We start from the raw sequence: 16,202 nt of genomic DNA, 5'->3' as shown, positions 1-16,202 counted from the left end.
ATAATTGTGATCTAAATAGATATAACACTTAAAAAACATGAAATGGATCACATAGCTTGATTCTGCAACCACAAAACTACTTACCCAGCCTACTTACCTAGCATTTTTTCTTCTTTTTGCATGGGTGCACTTGGACTTGCAGACCATGATTATCCTTTTTTCTTTTGACTGCCCTCCTACCTAAACGTACCCTTATATCTTCCAAGGGCCCAGGTTAAGCAGTTGGGCTCCTTTATTTCTCTACCTAGCTACTAATCTGCCAAGATTAAACAGTTTGGACAAATATTCATTCTCTATATTCTAAAACAGGCAATTGAAACCTAGGGAAGCCAAGATTAAGCTGTTTGGATTTCCTTTAACTGAAAAATTCTTCAAAAATGGAATAACTTCATCAAAATTGGAATACAGCAGTGGCATTTAGACTGGCATACTTTCATGGCCTCTTTCTAGAAATATGGAACCTTGCAGCATGAAAAGATGACATATTTGGCACTTTCAACTGTCAATCATGAAATATGAACACCTATTGCAATAGGAGGCTAACAGTGGCTCCACTTGGGGATGGATTTTCCTTGTGAAAAGCCAAGAACAGCAGGTCAGACTGCCTTGATCTTCTATTGTTGCTGTAGACTGAAACTTCCCTTGTGCTGGCTGTCAAATGATTGAAAATTTGAAACCTGAACACAACATTCTCATAAACTGAATTTTTATACAATAGCAGCACAACCTGCTTTCTTCTGCGTGCTCTATCATTACATGCACCTCTGTGTGAGAACCTGCCTTTAGAGAACTTTGCTGCGCTGTTCTAATATTCTTCCTGTTGTATAAAAAATAAAAGTGTTGATAATATACAAATATCAATATACAAAGGGATATATACAGAGCTGCGTTATATTCAACAAAAGGGATCATGATAATGCTTTAACATTCAGCCATTAACAAGGCCTTCTTCAGCTGTGCTGCCATCTGTATATTTGAGGAAATATGTGTTATTGCCCTAAACAACATAGATAACAAATGGCCCTTTCCAAAGGAAATCGAATTTTGCATGCTTTCCCTTGTCTTCCCTTCGTGAGTCCCACCTTAGAAGTTTGTTGCCAACACAGAAATCTTCAGCCTTTGTTCTTTTATCAAACATCCTTTTGAGCTTCTCTTGCAAAATTTGAGCTCTACCATAGACCTGCTCTCTTGTTTGCTGCAAATGAATTGTTTGATTTATCCTCCTTTATATATCATTTGGCTCAACTTGAATTTCCTGTAACAGCTTGATAACAGGGATGCCCAAGGATGAGGGAAATCTAGCCTCCATACCATATACTAGCTCATAAGGGCTCATCCCAATGGATCTCTTGTTTTAGAGACTGTCTTCCCACAGGGAATTATCAGCTTTTTGTGCCAGTTCTTCTTGTTTTCCTCCAGCACTTTCTTAATGATGTTAATCAGGCTTTTGTTGGATGATTCGGCCAAGCCATTACCTTGAGGGTAATAGGCTGTGGAGTGGCCTAAGGTGATATGAAATTTATGGCAAAAATTGATCATCTTTTTGGATTTGAAGGCAGCAGCGTTGTCTGTGATGATCTTCTCAGGGCAACCAAATCTGCAAAGGATGTTGCATTGGAGGAATTGGATAATGGTGGTGTCATTAGCTTACCTACATGGGATGGCCTCAATCCACTTGGTGAAATAGTCTGTGGCTGTTAGAATCCATTTGTGTTGGCCTAAGGAAGAGGGATGGATTTATCCAATGAAGTCAAGACCCCATTTTTGAAAAGGCTTCTCGGTTGAGATGGGCTTAAGAGGCAAAGGTAACAGCGTTCTTTTGCCCTCAAAGATTTGGCATTTGTGAGAAGATATTACAAATTTTTTCACATCAGTAAACAGGGAGGGCCAATAAAATCTAGCCCTTAGGATTTTATTAGCATTGATTTCCAATATAGATGTCCTCCACAGTCCCCTACATGGATTCTTTCATGACATTGTTAGTTTCATTCATGGTTAAACAATTAAGCAATACGCCTTCATGATTTTTCCAAAATAATGCACCATCTACAACACAAAACTTTGAAGCCTTCATTTTTAAAAATCTTTTTTTGGTCCTAGACAATCCTATGGGAGGAAACAGGTTTAACAATACAAAGCATATATCAGCATACCATGGGGATTGCAAAAAGATTTCACTGATTTGTGGAGTCGCCAGCTCCTGTTCATTGTCCAGTTGGTTAATGTCTAAGGCTTGAAAGTTTGTTTCAGACATCAGTTTGGCTAAATCTTGTCCTTTTATGAGGTTGGTTGGTTTTATTTCTATGTCATACTCAAGGATGTTAGCAATCCACTTGCCTCTTTTGCCTTCTAATCCCTCTTGATTTAATATGTCTTTTACAATAGCATTTGGCACATAAGCGATCACATGTGAATATAAAATATAAACTCTGAAGTCTTTGATTGCTTTAACAAGGGCATAGACCTGCTTCTCCATGATTTGGTACTTCAAAGGGGCATCTCTTAAGGCTCGGCTGAAAAATGCAATTGGCTTTTCATTTCCTTGATCATCCTTTTGCAAAAGGACAACAGCTATGGTGTGTTCAGATGCAAATGAAAATATGATAAAATCCCTATCAAATTGAGGACCTGTGAGGACTGGGGCTTGGGTTAAGGTAGCTTTGATACTCTCAAAGGCTTGCTTGGTTTCAAGAGACCATTTTACCTTGGCATCCTTTTTTAACATGTTGTTTAACAGTCTTATCAGCTCGGCTAGATTTGGGATAAATATCCTTAGGAAGTTGATCTTTCCAAGGAACGCTTGCAACTCTTTTATGTTTCTTGGATATGGGATTTGAAGGATGCCCTGAATTCTTTCCGAATCAATCCTAATGCCATCTTTTGAAATGATATGGCCTAGTAATTTTCCTTCTTCAAGGCCAAATAAAGACTTCTTGGGGTTCAAGGAAATGCCATATTTCCTACATGTTAGGAACACTTGTCTAAAATGTTTTAGGTGCTCTTGATCAGATTTGGAGAAAGGAGTAAGGTCATCAAGATAGACAACCAGGAAATCATGGATTTCTTTGGTGAAGGCAATGTCCATTGCCCTTTGAAAGGTAGCACCAGCGTTTTCAAGTCCGAAAGGCATCTTCACATATTTAAATGTTCCCCACGATGTTGTAAAGGCTGCCTTGTCTTGGTCATCCGAGTGAACAAGTATTTGATTGAAACCTGAAAATCCATCTAGCAAAGAGATTCTAGATGACCCCACTACTCTTTGTAGAATGTGGTCCATTTTTGGTAAGGGGTAATGGTCTTTAAGGGAGACTTGGTTTAAGTTTCTCAAATCTACACAAAGTCTAATCTCACCTGTTTTCTTTCTTGTGGGAACAAGATTTGATACCCATTCAGAAAATCTGATGGGTGCTATTATGCCAGCCTCAAACATTCTTTTCACTTCCTTTTCAATCAAAGGGAGAAGCACAAGATTGATTCTCCTTAGTTTCTGCTTGAAGGGCTTTTGATTTTGTTTTATAGGGATGGTATGTTGAATAAATGAGGTGTCATAGGACTTCAAGTCCTCATAACTCCATGCAAATACATCTTGGAACTCTTTGAATAGGTCGGCATACTTTGGTTTTTGATCAGGTGGCAGATTTTTGGACAGTTTAATCATTTTGGGCTTCTCTGCTGTCCCAATGTTGTATTCTTCTATGACAGCGTTTAAGGGCTGCATATTAGGATTTTTGGGGACATCATTAGCATCAAACATGTCTTCTAATGGAGTGAGGCCAGCGAGCAGAAAGTTGTCCTTTAAATCAATGTTCTCGGCCTCTACTTTGGCTATTTCCTCCAAATGCATCTGTTTCAGCTCTTTCATGTTTGCTTTCTCAAAAACAGTTGGATTTAGCATTTGTTTGGTTGTTACAGCTGTTACAGCCTGCTGATTTTCGTCTGTTTGCTGTAAGGAATCATCCATGGCATCCATGTCAATGTTTAGGCCTGAAAATTCATGTTGTAAGGTAAGAAAATTGTTGATTTGAGCATCGTCCTCAAACACTTGCCAATATTTGATATTGTTAGGGACAACAGGCCTGTACTTTATCTCAATAGTAAAGTTGTGATTAGGCTCAAAGGGCAGCTTGCAAGTGCTGGCAAAAGTAGCTAGACTATGAGCATGTATGTTATGGCTTCTAGAAATTTTGGTAAGCTTGGTTTCAGTGAAGGAGTTGAGCATTTCTGTAGCAACAGACCTATAGGCTCTCAGCCTATTATCATTTGTGACAAAGTTTCCTTTTATTTGTTGGATGATGAGGTCGGAGTCACCTAGAATGGAAACTTTTGCAGCTTCTATAATTTTGAGCAGTTTAAGGCCTAAAAGGAGAGCCTCGTATTCTGTCATGTTGTTGGTACATTTGAAGTTTAGTATGTAAGCATGACCCTCTATGTGGCTGTTATGTGTATTGTGAATCCATACACCTGCCCCTGCTCCTAACTTGTTAACAGAGCCATCAAACTCTAAATACCATGTGATTTCTTGCTTGTGGTTAGTATTAAGAGTTTCAGCCATTTTAGGTTTGGGCAATTTTGAAATTTCTGTTTGGGGAGGTTCTTCTAGTATGCTGGTTGTATTGGTCGTTTTGACAGTTTCATAAGTATGGGCAACCGATTCTTCATTGATGCATGTTTCTTGTTCCAAAAGCAAAGGCTTCTCATTAGTGGGTGGGCAGCTATCATCATTGATCAATATGAAGGAATCCATATCAGAATGGATTGCATAGATTGGGAAGTTTTGTGGCTTATCCTCACTACTTACCATATATTTCATGAGTGTTTCTCTATATAGTCTCTTTGGTTGTCCAAAGACAGCTATAGTGGCATAAGAGAGGTCTAATTGGAGAGATCCTTGGAGTTTTTCTCCCCAAGATCTTGATAATAGCATGCCATACTTTGGTGGAATGTCAGCAACCACCACATCCATGAGGATTGTCTTGTTTGGGTATTGGACTAAGGAGACACATAAGTCCTTGATTAAGCCTAAACACTTGACCTGACTTGAGTCAAAGGAGAATAGATCTTTGTAGGGTCTTGTGACATCAAGGTTTAGCTTCTCCATAACTGCTTTGGGCATAAGATTGTGTGATGCTCCTGAATCGAACATAGCATTGTGCAAGACTTTATCATGTATGTGTAGGCTTACATAAAAGGGCAGAACAGTTCCATATGTTGATTTTCCATTAACTTCTGGACTAAAAAGTAGCTCAGGTGTATCATCTAAAACATTGACATCATCCTTGGTCTCTAGCATTTGAAGTGATCTTTGGATTTGTTGCCTATATACATCATGCTTAGCAAGTTCAGATAGAGGGATGGATATCTTAAGTTTACCTATTTCTGCCTCTAAATCAAATGTTTTCTCTGATTGGGTTTTAGTGTTGTGATAGGCAGGCTTCCCTTTTTCCATGGGAGTATCAGCAATTCACTATTGTTATTCATTGATTTCTTGAACTATTTTTGATTTGGAAAGGCTTTCAGGAGTGTTGTTTATGTTTTCCTTTGAGGGAAAAGAAACAAAAGGCTGATTCTCAGAGGTCTGAACATCTGTGATATCCTCTATGGTCACTTCTTTTGGATTTGGGACTGTTTTATCAGCAGTTTCTATGAGGGAAGCCTTTTATTTGATCTTCTTAGGCTGCTTTGATTCCTTCTGTTTGATGGCCTCGGGCACATCAATTGTTCTAGTTCTCAGTTTATATTGTTTTTGGACCTCATACACAGCTGAATCATAACCTTGTTTAAAGTCAAAAGACTCGCCAGACTGAGTCTAAAATTGATTAAAGTCATGCTCATCTTGGTCCTGTTGGGTTAGAAAAATTTGTTTCTCACCCTTCAAATCCATCAAATTCATATGAGTGTCTTTTGTCTGCTCACTAGATGTGGATGCTTTTGTATAGTTTTCTTGGAAATGAGGCCTTATATCCTGGTTTGGGCTAGACCTACCAGCATTTGTATTCTGAGTTTTCCTGAAATTTGGGTTCCTTATGGTATTGGGTTGTTGTCCTTCCCATGTATATTTCCTTTCAATGCTTTCCACTCTATCTCCCAGCCTGTGCATTCCACTGATAATGGCATCCAGCTTCTGGTCTAAGGCTAAGGGTTCTTCCTTAAAGGTGGTTCTTCTCTCAGTTCTATCTCTGTTTCTTTTAGCAATTAGATTTGCTTCCACACTAACAGCAACATTTTGCATGTCTGCAAGGCTTTGAGGGGCTCTTTCCCTTAATTGATAATCCATATCAGTATCAAAACCATCGGGGAATTTATACAACGCAAGATTAGGTGGAGGCCTGAGGTTCTGTGGTATTGCATTATAAATATTGTTAAATCTTGCACAATAGTCTAAGACAGCCTCTTGAGGGCCTCTTTCGATGGTGTCATATTCAAATAATATGTGCAAGGGATCTTTCTTTTTATCCCATCTGTTAAGAAATGTTTGGTAAAGGGCCTCTGGTTTAGCTATGGAATTTGCAACAAGGCTTCTAAACCAGGGCCTTACATCTCCTGTTAAACTTTGGACAAAAATCTTCATTCTTACACTGTCATCATCTATCTCGTCGTTCTCAAAATAGTCTTGCATCTTCTTGGTATGTTGCAGGGCTGTGCAAGAACTAGTACCATCAAAATATGTGATTTTAGTTTGATAATCCTGAGGCATAGCCCCTGTATTTGCTGGAAACTGCAACGGTGCATATCTATTAGCCATATTAACAGGTATAAGTGGAGCAGCAGGGATAAAAGGAACGACTGGAACAACGGTAATAATAGTGGTAATGGGAGTATTCGCAGTGAATGAAGGTGTGGAAAAGGTGCTTGGAGAGGTGGATGATGAACAAGGGGAAGTAGGGGTTGAACGAAATAAAATTTTGACAGGGGTTGGAACACAGCTTGGCTGGACTGTTTCAGGACTAGAATCAGCAAAATCTCCTCTTTGCTCTAGCTTCCTGAGGTTCCTTGGGATTATATTGGGATTTTTAAAAGCAGCTGGGGGATTTGGGTCCGGATTTGACCTTGTATGACGTGAATTCCTTTTGGGAGCCAGCTTCTAACTTGTTTTTTGGGGATTTTTCTAAGAAAAATGGGTTAGAAAGAAACTTTTGAAGGTCAGATTCTTCCCCAGTGGAGCTTTGCAACTTGATTTGTGAAATTATCTGAAGATTGTCCCCAGCAGAGTCGCCATTATGTTAACACTCAGGTTGTCCCTAAAGCTCCTTAAAGGGATACGGCCGAGGTAACCACAAACCAATCTTTGGATTGCAGGTTCTAGCCCACCTGCAATCAGAGAGGGCTCTCTCTTTGTAATTTAGCTTTGTTTTGGGTTGATTTTAGGCTAGTTATGGTGTACAAAGGTTTTGTTTTGATTTTGGTGGGAAGGAGAAGTTTTCAAGCAAAGTTGGGATGCATATTGTGAGAAGTTCAAACCATTGGGCATGGAGTCATGGATTAGGGCTTGTTGTTGCATTTTCTTGGTCACAAGAGGAATATAGAGCATGATAGCTACACATAGGACAATATCAGGCTGGAATAAAGATGGAATGAAGGTTAGAAATGAAAGGCAACTAAGAATCTTTCATTAGCTAACATAGAGGGAAGGTGGATGAAATTTTGTCTAGGAGCAGTAAAGAATTCCTAAAAACAGTCATATATGAAAGAAACAAGGTAAATATGATCATTTAAGTATGCATATTCATAACCATTTCTGAGGAAAACATATAGAAATAACAAGAACTGAGCATAAGGTGCAGTCAAGAAAAACCTAAGCTATTCTTTTTTCTTTCTATTTAGATGGTAACACAATTGTGCATGAACATAATAAAACTGTAAACAGAGGTAGAAAAACTTATTGAGCCATGTAGTAGCACAGGAATTCCACAGTCACTCTTTAACCATTAATAACACAACAGTCATTTCTTCATCCAAAGCATTCCAGCAGTCTTTGATTACAGAGCTTCTCAAAAATACAGCGCAAGTCCAGCATGAGGAATATCAACCAACCAACCCTTTCAACAATGAATTAGGGTGGTTTATATAGGGAAAATATCTAAAATATCTATTACAGCAGACCTAAAACAGGTCTGAGGGAAATAACTTCTTTAACCTAATTTTGTCCTGAAATTAATGCAGGAAAATATCTTTGAGCTACGCTGGAGGCAGCGGTATCAAAATGAGTTAATATGGTGTCCTTTTGGCTCTGTGTTGTTCATCTAGCCATAACTGTGCATTGGGCTTTGATCCCCTGCTCTCGAGTGACTTTGATGTGCATTAACTGTGATCTGAGAGCCTTATATGGCTTCACCATTTTCTTTGACTTTTCTTTGGGGGTATTTAATGTTTACCTGCTTTGGTATTTCCAATCTGCTACTCTTTGCTGCTTCACTGATACTCTTTTAATTTAATCTGGGCTTCGTCTTTCCTCTGATACTCTTGAATTTGTCAAATCGCCCCTTTTCTAAACCTTCATGAGGAAATCCTGTCAAACTGCGCATTTTCGGGCCTGCTGGTAGCCTAGCCACATGCAGCTTTCCATTTTGACCATTTTTTCTTAGCGATGCACGAGCGCATCAAAAACTGCCTCAGTTTTTCATTCTGGGCATCCTTCGCTGCGATTTCACCCTTCGCACCTTTTTGCAGTGATGACATCAGCGTGACATCAACATGACATAAGCATGATGTCAGCAGTGGGTCCCGGTATGGCGGTGACATGGCAGGGTGACGTGGCAGTGGGGGGGTCGACACAGAGGTGACGTGGCACTAACCTGGTGCTGTCGTCAGGGGTGGAGAGACAGAAGGCAGTTTGTGGTTTCATCGGACCGCCTTCTATACGAGGGCAGTAAATGTCAGAGGAGCTCCGATGCAATCATGGGCGGACACGCGTCTTTCTGTATGATGGCAAAACCGTCGTGCCATCGGACGCTAACTGTCGAGTGATAGGGCGGCTCCGAAATCACCGAGAGCCGTCGGATCTAGGAGGGCGGGTCGGAGGGCTGACGGAGCGCGGAGCTGGCGGCAGGTTTGTGCGCGGGGCCCGCTAGAATATTCAAATATTTATACAACGCTGCGGGAGTTTAGACTTTGGGTTTGTGGGTTTTATACATGGTTTTTGCGCTGTGGGTAAAGTTTAATCAAAATATTTAAACCAAACCCGAAAATGTGAGCGCGCAGGGTAACATATTTAAGGTTTATGGGTAGAGGTGTGAGGAAAGAGGTTATTAACCTTAACCAAATGTTAAGTTAATATCAGGGTTAGGAGGCGGAAGGCTAATGCTAAGCCCCAAATGAACTCAGCATTTCCCTAAACAGATATTTATAGGGCTATAGTGCCAGGGGATGGGATATATACATAGGGGAGCTATTTAGTGCTTTTAGTAAGGGGAAGTGGAAATAGATAGGGATTTGCATAATAATGTTTAGAAGTTAATATGAGTTTGTGAGGTGAAGTGTATGGGGCTAAGTTTGTGAACTAAAACCTAGGCATAGGAAGTGAATGGACTGTGGAGAAATTATTTTTACACAAGAAATGTGGCTTCTTCTCACTAAAGAAAGTCAAAGCTTGACTTAGTATTCTACAAAAAATGAAGTGGTAACAGGACTGGTTGGGAAGATCCCAAAGTCCTCAAGAGGATGTTAGTGAGTGATTTGGGGAGTGAGAAGAAGGGGGAGTTAGACATGCCTCGCTTGAGCTCCTCCAAATGAAAAAGTGCCTCATAATTGTGATCTGAATAGATATAACACTTAAAAAACATGAAATGGATCACATAGCTTGATTCTGCAACCACAAAACTACTTACCCAGCCTACTTACCTAGCATTTTTTCTTCTTTTTTCATGGGTGCACTTGGACTTGCAGACCATGATTATCCTTTTTTCTTTTGACTGCCCTCCTACCTAAACTTACCCTTATATCTTCCAAGGGCCTAGGTTAAGCAGTTGGGCTCCTTTATTTCTCTACCTAGCTACTGATCTGCCAAGATTAAACAGTTTGGACAGATATTCATTCTCTATATTCTAAAACAGGCAATTGAAACCTAGGGAAGCCAAGGTTAAGCTGTTTGGCTTTCCTTTAACTGAAAAATTCTTCAAAAATGGAATAACTTCATCAAAATTGGAATACAGCAATGGCATTTAGACTGGCATACTTTCATGGCCTCTTTTTGGAAATATGGAACCTTGCAGCATGAAAACATGACATATTTTTCACTTTCAACTGTCAATCATGAAATATGAACACCTATTGCAATAGGAGGCTAACACCATCTCCAACTACTTTCACAGAGCTCCGCAACTTTCTAGGTATTGCCAACTTCTACTGCAGGTTCGTGTTGGGATTTTCTCATATCACTTGACCCTTGAGTTAAGTCACCAAGGGAGGAGTGAAAGCAAAATTCTTTTGGTCTGAATCTCAACAGAAGTCATTCACAGAGTTAAAAGATCGCCTTTGCTCGGCACCAGTGCTCGCGTTACAAGACTGGAAACAACCATTTGAGGTCGAAACAGATGCCTCTGACTATGCTATTGGGGCAGTCCTTACTCAACATGGGTATCCAGTGGCATATCACAGTAAGACGCTTTCCGACATAGTCCGGAAGTATCCCACTTATGACAAAGAGATGTATTCCATTGTGCAGGCTTGCCAACAATGGAAGCATTACATTTTTGGGAAGGAAATGGTCATCCACACAGAGCATTGACCCCTGCAATTCATACAGACCCAAGGGAAATTGCAGAATGATCGCCATCAGAAGTGGTCCACATACCTGCAACAGTTCCATTTGAATATCAAGTACAAGAAGGGAAGCACCAATAATGTTTCAGATTACCTCAGTTGACCACCGATCATGGCGTTAACCACCGTGCTCAACTCTTGCAGGCAAAAGATTTCTGATTGACCACTTCTCTATAAAAGCGACCCAGAATTTGGCCACACATACCAGACACTCTTGGAGGGTCAGCATGTTCCAGATTTTCACCTCCAAGATGCCCTGTTATTCCACCTGGGTCACCTTTGTGTTCCTTCAAGTGAGCGTGCCAAGATGATTTTGGAATCACACTACAGTCGGGTTGCTGGGAATTTTTGGGTCGAGAAAACAATGGCAGTACCAAAGAAGTATTTCTATTAGCCGAATCTTCAACAGGATGTTGGGAAGTACATTAGATCATGCACTTCTTGCACCATTACCAAACCGACCATCAAGAAGAAAGGCCTATATACCCCACTGCCTACCCCTAGTCGAACTTGGGATTCCATCTCCATGGATTACATGTCAGACCTTCCTTCCACTAATAATGGAAACGACTGTGTGTTGGAAATAATATTGAGAGGGGGGGTGAATCAGTATTATCAAATTCTTATCAATCTATCTTCCTTATTTATACTTTGAATAATTCTTCAAATATTGATCATTACTTTGTATGTCAGTATCATAAAATAATGAGCAGGAACAAGAAAAGCAAATAGTCACACAAAAGAACACCAGATATAAGGTGGAAACCCAATGTGGGTGAAAACCACCTGCTGCAATATGTCTCTATATTCTTTCAATTAGAAACTCCTTTTACAATGATTTTGTACTAGTGCAGTCCTTTACCAGTACGCAGGCTACAACCTGCAGAGAGCTACAAGCCTCTCTCGTTCTCCAGCTTCTCCTGGAAGGGAGCTACAACCCCCTTAGCTCTTGTACTAGCCAAGATACTAGTACGTAGGTGCTGGCCTACTGAAGGCTACAACCTTCTCTTTCTTCCAGGGACCACGTTTCATAAATTTTCAGACTGGATCCATGAACATCAATCAATCATCAAGCATATCTGCATCAAACAATCTCCTTTTCCCAATTAGCACTGAATCAAGTAAACACTTCTCTGACAGTTGTACCCAGAACACAGTAACAGTAACCACACACCAAATTCTGAACCCAGAATACTGCAGCAATAGATAGAGCAGCTAGATCATAATTTAAAGATATACGCTACTTCAACAACCTGAAACCTGCGTGCAGATCTATAAAGGATAATTCCTTCTTTCAAATATTCAGACACTAATTAACCCAGATTGTCAGATTTATAGATCAAGCATGCGCCTCATATAACAGATCAAAATCATGCAAAGATACTATTATTCAAGCATAAATATTATGACCCATCAAAAGAACTTATCCTTCTTTATGCGCTAAGGTTCCTCCTTCATTCAGATCCAGATCTGCACCATAACCCAATCACAAATATTTCAGATCTAGCACTTATTAGATATTCAATTCATTCGATGATACTTTTCCAAATGATCTTCTTCCTCTTATATAGTCTTAGGCCTTCCACAATACCACGGTCCAAAACCATAGGATCAAAAAACTGTTGGACTAATACCATGAACCAACCATGAAAGTGCGCGAGATCAACACTTTTGGATGCAATACCACAAACCAAAACCATAGGATCAAAAACTATCGGACTAATACCATGAACCAACCATGAAAGTGTGTGAGATCAACACTTTTGGATGCAATACCACAGACCAAAACCATAGCATCAAAAACTGTCGGACTAATACCATGAGCCAACCATGAAAGTGCGTGAACTTTTCTCTTCATGAAAGGAACGTTTCTCTGCATGAAAGTGCGTGAACTTTTCTCTACATGAAATAAACTTTTCTTTGCATAAAAGTGCGTGAACTTTTCTCTGCATAAAAGTGCGTGAACTTTTCTCTACATGAAATAAACTTTTCTCTGCATAAAAGTGTGTGAACTTTTCTCTAAACTTTTCTCTGCATAAAAGTGCGTGAACTTTTCTCTACATGAAATAAACTTTTCTCTGCATAAAATTGTGTGAACTTTTCTCTACATGAAAGAAACTTTTGTCTTCATGAAAGAAAATTTTATCTTCATGAAAGTGTGTGAACTTTGCTGCACTATAATTTATCATCTGAGATGAGTGGGTTGCCATCAAGTACAACATATGTATCATAATGCCAACAATCTCCCCCTTTGGACTTGATGGCAACAACAACCAATCACTCTCCCCCTTTGACATCAAGGGCAAAGGGCAAACCAAGATAATCTCTTTCCTAGAGAAACATTCTGCTACCCATACTCCCCCTGAGTATCTGCTGACATCTCTGAAAGAGCTACCCCTTTGCATATGCCAAGGTGTACCACTTTGTCCATGCTTCCTTTCAGTACATGTTGAAGTCTCTGCTCTACTGAAGTGTGATGTTCATGCTCCCCCTGACTATAAGCAATGTCAATAACTGATAGCAGCAGCATCTGACAATCACCATAAATGACCATGAAAGAGATAGAGACATATTGCAGCAATATTCCTTCTGTCCTTCCTCCATAATGCCAACAATGCATTATATGCTCCCCCTGAACTTGTGCCATTCGATCTTTAACCAATCCGCAACTCAACAAATGTACGCATATACCCCAAATGAACCTTGCATACAACCAACAATCAAAAGAGAGTCAACAACAAGATGATGCATTAACAACCCCCAGCTTTTGCCTGAGGTATTCAAAGGTCTCCCTAGGCAATGGTTTGGTGAGTATATCAGCAACTTGTTCCTTAGAAGGAACATACTCCAACTTGACCTTTTGTTCAAGCACTTGTTCTCGGAGAAAGTGATATTTGATTGGTATGTGCTTGGTCTTTGAATGCATGACTGGGTTCTTTGAAATGCTGATTGCACTTGTATTATCACATAAGATGGAGATAGGTGGTGTACAAGTGATTTGAAAATCTTGCAAGGTCTGCATCATCCAAAGGAGTTGAGTGCAGCAAGATGCAGCAGCAACATATTCTGCTTCAGCTGTAGATAAGGCAATCGAACTCTATTTCTTGTTGAACCAAGATACTAATCTGGAACCCATAAAGAATGCACCACCACTTGTGCTCTTCCTGTCATCCACGCTTCCGGCCCAATCTGCATCAGTATAAGCATGAAGTGTGAGATCTGTATCTCTAGGATACCAAAAGCCATAATTTTGAGTCCCTTGAAGATATTTGAAGATTCTCTTTACTTCCTAAAGATGAGTTTCCTTTGGATTTGCCTGAAATCTTCCAACTATTCCCACTGCATGCATGATGTCTGGTCGGGTACCTGTCAAATAAAGTAGACTTCCAATCATAGATCTGTAGGTTGGTTGATGTACTGTTGTTGATTCATCATTTTCACTGAGGCTACATCCTGTGACCATGGGTGTACATACTGGTTTTGCATCTTCCATGCCATATTTCTTCAAAATCTGCTTGAGATACTTGGTTTGAGACAAGAAGATCCCTCCTTCCTTTTGTTGGATTTGCAAGCCAAGAAAATATGTCAATTCTCCAAGCAAGGACATTTCGAATTCTTTCTGCATCACCAAGGCAAAGCTTTGACTCATAGATTCTTCATTTCTGCCAAAGATAATGTCATCTACATACACAACAAGTATTAGCAATTTGTAATTTTCAATTTTTATATAAAGATTGCTATCTGCTGATCCTTTTGAAAAACCTTGTTGATGAAGATATTTGTCCAAATGATAGTACCAAGCCCTTGGAGCTTGTTTAAGACCATAGAGAGCCTTTTTCAGTCTGCATACAAGATTTGGATCATTTCCAAGAATGAACCCATCTGGCTGCTCAATGTATACTTCTTCTCAAGATCAAGCATGCGCCTCATATAACAGATCAAAATCATGCAACGATACTATTATTCAAGCATAAATATTATGACCCATCAAAAGAACTTATCCTTCTTTATGCGCTAAGGTTCCTCCTTCATTCAGATCCAGATCTGCACCATAAACCAATCACAAATATTTCAGATCTAGCACTTATTAGATATTCAATTCATTCGATGATACTTTTCCAAATGATCTTCTTCCTCTTATATAGTCTTAGGCCTTCCACAATACCACGGTCCAAAACCATAGGATCAAAAAACTGTTGGACTAATACCATGAACCAACCACGAAAGTGCGTGAGATCAACACTTTTGGATGCAATACCACAAACCAAAACCATAGGATCAAAAACTATCGGACTAATACCATGAACCAACCATGAAAGTGCGTGAGATCAACACTTTTGGATGCAATACCATGGACCAAAACCATAACATCAAAAACTGTCGGACTAATACCATGAGCCAACCATGAAAGTGCGTGAACTTTTCTCTTCATGAAAGGAACTTTTCTCTGCATGAAAGTGCGTGAACTTTTCTCTACATGAAATAAACTTTTCTCTGCATAAAAGTGCGTGAACTTTTCTCTAAACTTTTCTCTGCATAAAAGTGCGTGAACTTTTCTCTACATGAAATAAAATTTTCTCTGCATAAAATTGCATGAACTTTTCTCTAAAATTCTCTCTGCATAAAAGTGTGTGAACTTTTCTCTACATGAAATAAACTTTTCTCTGCATAAAAGTGCGTGAACTTTTCTCTACATGAAAGAAACTTTTATCTTCATTGAAGAAAATTTTGTCTTCATGAAAGTGCGTGAACTTTGCTGCACTATAATTTATCATCTGAGATGAGTGGGTTGCCATCAAGTACAACATATGTATCATAATTCCAACACTGTGTTTTTGTGGTCGTCGACAGGTTCTCGAAGATGGCCATTATGGCGACCTGCAAGAAGAATATCACAGTCGAAGCCACTGCTAAACTCTTCTTTGAACAAGTGTGGATACACTTTGGGATCCCACAGTCTATCATCTCAAATCGGGATAGCAAGTTCCTCTGTACATTTTGGTCCAGTCTCTGGTCGATGCTGGACACCAAACTCACTAAGTCCACAACCTTCCATCCTCAAACTGATGGCCAGGCAGAGATTGTCAACAGGATTATCGTACACATTTTGCACATGTACAACTCAAATAATCCACGCACATGGGACGAGAGCCTCCCCTATGTTCAGCACAGTTACAACCGGGCTCTCCACAACTCAACTGGCCACAGCCCTTTTCAGGTGGGCTTGGGATTCCAGCCACTATATCCCATTGATGTGGCTATGCCATTTGCAGCTACTCACGCAGATTCAGCTCATGTCCTATCTGAAACGGATAATGCAAACAGCTTCATTAAGCACATCTAACATATTTGCTAGCAGGTCCATGACATTCTAGAGAAACCAAATGCCAAGTATTGTAGGTTTCAACCCCGTACAGAAATTACCTACATACGAATTCTAAAAC

This window comes from Pinus tabuliformis, chromosome 5_2 (genome assembly GCF_031772625.1).
Source record: "Pinus tabuliformis cultivar Carrire ecotype Pingquan chromosome 5_2, CPIR1, whole genome shotgun sequence".
Taxonomy (NCBI): domain Eukaryota; kingdom Viridiplantae; phylum Streptophyta; class Pinopsida; order Pinales; family Pinaceae; genus Pinus; species Pinus tabuliformis.
The sequence above is the reverse complement of the archived record's forward strand: the minus strand, read 5'-3'. Positions refer to the sequence as shown.